General features: G+C 40.8%; 1 long non-coding RNA gene across 1 annotated transcript; it reads left to right on the top strand.

Moving 5' to 3' along the window:
- Positions 1–236: 236 nt before the first annotated feature.
- On the top strand, positions 237–2,737 carry LOC136475271 (uncharacterized). Its single transcript, XR_010763144.1, has 3 exons — positions 237–609; positions 900–984; positions 2,446–2,737. It is a non-coding gene; the product is annotated as an uncharacterized lncRNA (long non-coding RNA).
- The last annotated feature ends 3,115 nt before the right edge of the window (positions 2,738–5,852 follow it).

Genomic DNA, 5,852 nt, shown 5'->3' with positions numbered 1-5,852 from the left:
CGCGTAACCCTAACCCGCCGCCGCCCCAAAGGCAACTCATCCAACACAGGGACCTCCCCAACATAGACCAAAATCCCCCCTGCCACCGCCACCCATCTGCCACCCACGCCACCTCCTCCCCTCGATGCAACCTCCTCCGTCGTCTCTCCTCGACGCCCTCCGCCTCCTCTCAACGCCCTTCTCTTCCACTCCTGACCCCCCTCAGCACCACCCTCTCCATTCTCCACCCCCTCGAACCTTCGTCCCAAGATCTCCATGGCTTAGCTCTGAAATCAGTGTCCTCCACCCTTTGGCTTGACATCGTCAGCTTCTCCACTCATCCCCTCTGTTCCCACGCCCAGACGTGCAAGATCTGTGATGATGTGAAGCCTATCTCTGGCGTCGTGGTGGGGATTCTTCAGCGTGTTGGACTGTGTTGGTGCTGAGTGCCGTGGATGCTGCTGCCGTGGTGGGGATTCTACAGTGTGTTGTCGTGGACGCTGCTGCCATAGTGGGGATTCTGTAGCAAGTTGGCCTGGACGCTGCTGCCCTGGTGTTCGCACTGGTCCATGGTCTGGACAGCTCCGGAGGTCAATATCCTGTAGATCCAGACAAACACTTCAGAGCCTGGTGAGGATGGCTTTCTTATTTTGTTTTTTTTGTTTTTCTTCATCATTACTAGTACACATACTGTGCGCTAGGACATAGGTCTGAAATTAGTTCTGAGAGACATTGGATATTCTAAACTTTTGAGGCTTTCGATTCAAACAAATTAATTGTTGCTATCTGAAACATCTGGTTGGACTTTAGATAGTTCACATGGAAATTGGTGTTCGTCTTCAGGGAACCCATGTATTCGTCTTGATTGTGTTCGTCTTCAGGGAACCCATGTGTAAACTGATCATGCCTTTTTTTACCAGGTTTGATCTCAGTAGATGTGATCTGTTTTCCATTGTTGAGGAGTGCAAGGGAATTCTCTGTGGACAACTCTGAAATACAGTAACAGTAAGTATCATGTTCTTTCTTAAAACCTGTGTGTTTGACATTAGTTAGAGTGCATATTTGTAGTAAGCTGGACACAGTGTTGATAATTATTGTGTTTCTCTTTCTTTTCTGCCCTACTAGCCATATTTGGTTGATAATTGTGTCAATATTCAAGAACCTGAAATATATATAATTTTTGTCATCTTTTTAAAACAGAATAAAAGTAATGACAGGCCGGGAATGGATGTATAGTGGTCCCATATTTCTTGCCCTTGTAGTCCCAGGTCCAGAGCATCCTAGAAAGAAATTGAACATACTAATGCAACCTTTAGTGGATGAGCTACTGAGCTTGTGGAGTGGGGTTGAAACATGAGATGCTTCAATCAAAAAGAGATTTAAAATGCGAGCAGCCTATCTATGGTCAATCCATGATTTCCCTGCTTATGGTAATTTTTCTGGATGGAGCACTCATGGTAGGCTTGCTTGCCCAATATGCTTGTGTGATAGTAAAGCCTTCAACCTTCACCATGGTCACAAAGCTTGCTGGTTTGATTGCCATCGTCGTTTCTTACCCAGTGACCATGTTTTTAGATATGAAGCAAATGCATTTAGAAAGAACACAATGATCCATGATGAGCCTCTGAGACATTTAACAGGAGAGGAAATCCTAACCCAAATGAGCACACTTATGTCTAATAGTGCAAACTATGGTGTATTGCACAACTGGACCCATGTAAGTTGCTTTTGGCAACTTCCATACTTCCATAAATTGCTATTGCGACACAACATAGATGTGATGCACAATGAGAGAAATATAGCTGAAGCTATATGGAATATATGCTTTGACATTCCTGAGAAGAGAAGATCTATTATTTACCTTATGCATGTCAGAGAAGAGAAGATCTAGCAGAGTGGTGGGTTGCATATCATGTTACTCCATGTGGATATATTCCTCCAGATGAGAGCAATGATGACTCAAATCCTCCTGCTGGTCCAGCACAAGAAGTTTATTTTTTCAAGAGGAGGGCTTGGAAGGAACATTTGTCGTTGATTTGGGGATGGATCTAGACAACACAACTTCTATTGTGTTAGATGAGATAACTGATCCTACGGACTTGGAATTTCTCTCCAAACTAACTACTCCAGATGAAGGCCAAGAAGATACAGCTTGTGAAAATACATATGACGAAGATGAAGACAACCAAGATGAAGAGGACCCTGATGATCTGCCTGAACATCTAGCTTATGACCCTGATGATTATTGACTTCTTTTTCTTTACTTAGGGGTTGTGAAAGCAGTTTGTATTCCTTGAAACAAGTGTACCTTTTGGGATAAAACTATGCACTTGTTATGCCTTATTGCATATCCATGTTTGCGCTCAAAATGTTATTCACATGTGTGGTTGCGTGTTCTTAAAAATATGCTAACTGTCATTTGTGCTTGCGATATACAACTTACTAACTGTTTTACTAATAATGCAGGAGATGTATGCTCTTCGTCACAAAAAGCACAAGAGTAACACTGGAAGTAATCATGGTGCAAACTCCAGAAGCAATCCTCAAGGTGTTGAATCCAATACAAATCAGTCCAGAAGGGTTGGGGCTGATGGTGGCAACTCTGATAGGAGCAGTCCAAATGGTGTTCAGTCCAGCAGAAATAATGCCACAAGGGTTAGAGCTGATTGTGGCTCCTCTGAAAGGAGCAGTCTAGATGGTGTTCAGTCCAATAGAAATCAGTCCAGAAGGATTGCAGGTGATGGTGGGAACTTTCGAAGGAGTAGTCCTACTGGTGTTAACTCTAAAAGAAGTGCTAATGCTGGTGACTCCCAACAGAATGGTAGTGGTGATGGTGCCCAACTTAATGGTGGTAGTGAAGGTGGTAACTCCCAACTAAATGTGAATCCTTCGAAAAGGGGAAGAGGGAAGTTGACCAGAACAGAATTGAAAATGGTTCCGCGTAGTGGAAGGGTTCAACTAGAACCTGTTGGTCATTGGTAAGTATGCATATGCTCATTTCTAGATATTACTATAGTTCTTATCATTCTTCAACTATTTGAAAGGAAGTATAAAGATGAATAGGAATAATTGACTTTTCAATTGTTTTATAACAGTCAATTCAGTTATGTTGGTTACACACCAAGAGGCTACAAGTACCCATCACAAGTAGGAGCTATTCTAAAACGGGAGTACCCAGGTATTATCACGGTGTATGATGATGATGGCACAATTATTAAACAACAGCCAGCCATGTCATGGAATGATTATTGTTGGAAAAAGAATGAACATGATGTCTGCTATGCTCAGAGAGTAAAGAAGGTGATCTGGGTAAGTAAACATCTAGCTTCTGGTTTAAGAACTTTGATATTTTGTTGGATTGGCTATACATATGTAGCTTTGCCTTGTCCTACATATGTAGAGTTTGTTTACAGTTCATCCCAACCATAGGAGAGTTGCTAAGAAAAATCTAGAGAACTATCTTGTGAGAAGGGTAAGCAATATGGTATACCAACTACGTTTGGAGTCTGTCAAGATGTTCTTTCATGAAAGGGGTGAGAACTGTGATGATACACGAGCACGCACCATTGAACTTACAGAAGCAGAATACTTGTCTGCTCATATTGAATGGTGCAATAAGACAGTCTGGGCTTGGTTCTCCAAATACTGGACTTCTGATGAGTACAAGGAAAAGAGGCACAGAGCCCAAGAGTCACGCATGAGTGCTGAAGATCCTGCTCAAAATAGAGGAGGTTCAAGAAATTTTACAGAGACACAACAATTCCTGGTAGGAGAAATCATTTTTGTCTTACTGAAGTCATTGACCTGCAGTACATTTTTTCATGCATAATTTCTTATTGGTTTTACAGGAATATACTTTTGGGCCTGGGCATCAGAGTGGCACTATAAACACATTTGCTATAATGAAATCCGGAATTAAGAATGTGGATAGCACTGGAAGGAGTGGTCCAATCCCTAGCCAAAAAGCACAGAAACGTTTGGTCTGCTCTTCATACTTTTATCTATTATTGATATTTTTTTGCATGATTGTTTACTTCCTGAATGTATTACAACATAATTTATTTCACATGCCCATCTTAATTTCATCTTATCTTCATTTTAGGATGACTACAAAGCACTAGCTCCAGATGAGAATTCAAAAGTACTTGATGGGAAAGCATTGTACACCATGGCACGTGGAATGCCCCATGGCCATGTTCTAATAGGCGATGTTGCTGTGGATAAGGCATGTGTTCTAGTACATGCCAAATCAGCATCGGTTATGCCACCCAATCATGATAAGTATCGAAGTGTGATCGCTGAAAATGAGCGATTGAAAGAAACTAATGGGCTACTCATTGAGGAAAATGGTGTCCATCGTGACCTTGTCATGGTAAAAATTGTTTATTATTTACACCGTTTAACTCACCCTATGCATGCATTTTTATGTGGGTGCTTTTTAACTATAGAGAATTTATGCAGATTTCAAAAAAGAACCACCTGCTGATCTGCTGCAGCGCCTAGCAAACATTGATGCCCGCCGCAACCAGGTTACACCATTCATTTTATTATCTTGCACGTTTCATACTTTGTATTTTCTGGACATTTCATCTAGAGATTTAATAATGTTTGGTGGTAGAATGGCAATGCGAGTTGCAGCAGTGAACAAGTGGCTTCTTGTTGATTAGAAATGCCATTCTTAGTTTTATGTTGATGGTAAGGTAGCCAAGATCAGTTTTGCTTGGCGTAAAAATGGACAAAAAGAGAATCTTTATGTAAACAGTAACATTGATATAAGGCCTTAAGATCATCCTTTATCTTGACAACTCATTCTTCTATGCTTTACTGAGTAAACAAAAAGTGTAATGTGAATAAGCAAGAAAAACAGTAATGACACAATTTGTTTGCACAGATATTTTTAGGTGTTTATAAAAAAGATATTTTTAGGGAATATGTATTGGTTCACTTGAGTTTTGCTAATAATAGGAAACTAGTATATTGAGTACAACTATATTGCTTCTTGCAGACTACAAGTTTATCACTTGGAGGCTCTGAATCTGTTGATAATGGTTGGTACAACTACAACTACAATGATGATGAATTTGATGATGATTACACTGTTGATGGCGCTGATGAGGAGGATTACGCTAATGAGGATAGCACTGATGATGAAGCTGATGAGGACATGTCAGGTGATGATGGCATGTACGAGGAAGATGATCATGATGACATTTATGATGAAGCCAATAATCTACAGAATGCTGACTAGGAACTGGATAATGATGGCAATGGCTGCAGAGATGTTGAAAATGTCCAAGGTGACGATGAGCACTTAACTGGCCATGCACGCAACAAAAAGATGAGAGTGGCAACAGATGGGAGTGGCACATGACATGGTAACGCCATTGGCTCCAAGTGACTAGTAGGCTACAGTTTGGATTTCCTTTTGGTCTAATTTGGTAGAAACCAATAGTGTTGTAGTGTATTGGTGCTGGTACCCTCCAAATGCAAGTGTGCACTAACTAACCTTTTGCTGATCGATGTAGTAAGTAATGTTGCCTTAAGCATGTGTTGCTGACATGTAGGCATGACTGGTGCTGGTGCCAGCTATCCTTTTGCTAATGTAGTGAGCAATGTTGCCTTAAGCATGGCTGCTACATGAAGGCATGAAACAATGTTGCCATATAGATTTTGTATATATCTGCAAAATGGTCTTGTAATGAACCATCGGATGTTGCAGGTTATGTATGATTTTCTGATGTTATTATCTATATGACTATTGGATCATTAATGGATATTGTTTGATCCATTCGATTTAATTGTTCTAGTGAAATATTTCTGCCTTTTCCTTGGCGAGATCATATTTCCTTGGCTACCATATTTGTGCAAAATGT

Source organism: Miscanthus floridulus, chromosome 8 (assembly GCF_019320115.1).
Source record: "Miscanthus floridulus cultivar M001 chromosome 8, ASM1932011v1, whole genome shotgun sequence".
Classification (NCBI taxonomy): domain Eukaryota; kingdom Viridiplantae; phylum Streptophyta; class Magnoliopsida; order Poales; family Poaceae; genus Miscanthus; species Miscanthus floridulus.
This window is presented reverse-complemented; position numbering and strand designations above follow the sequence as displayed.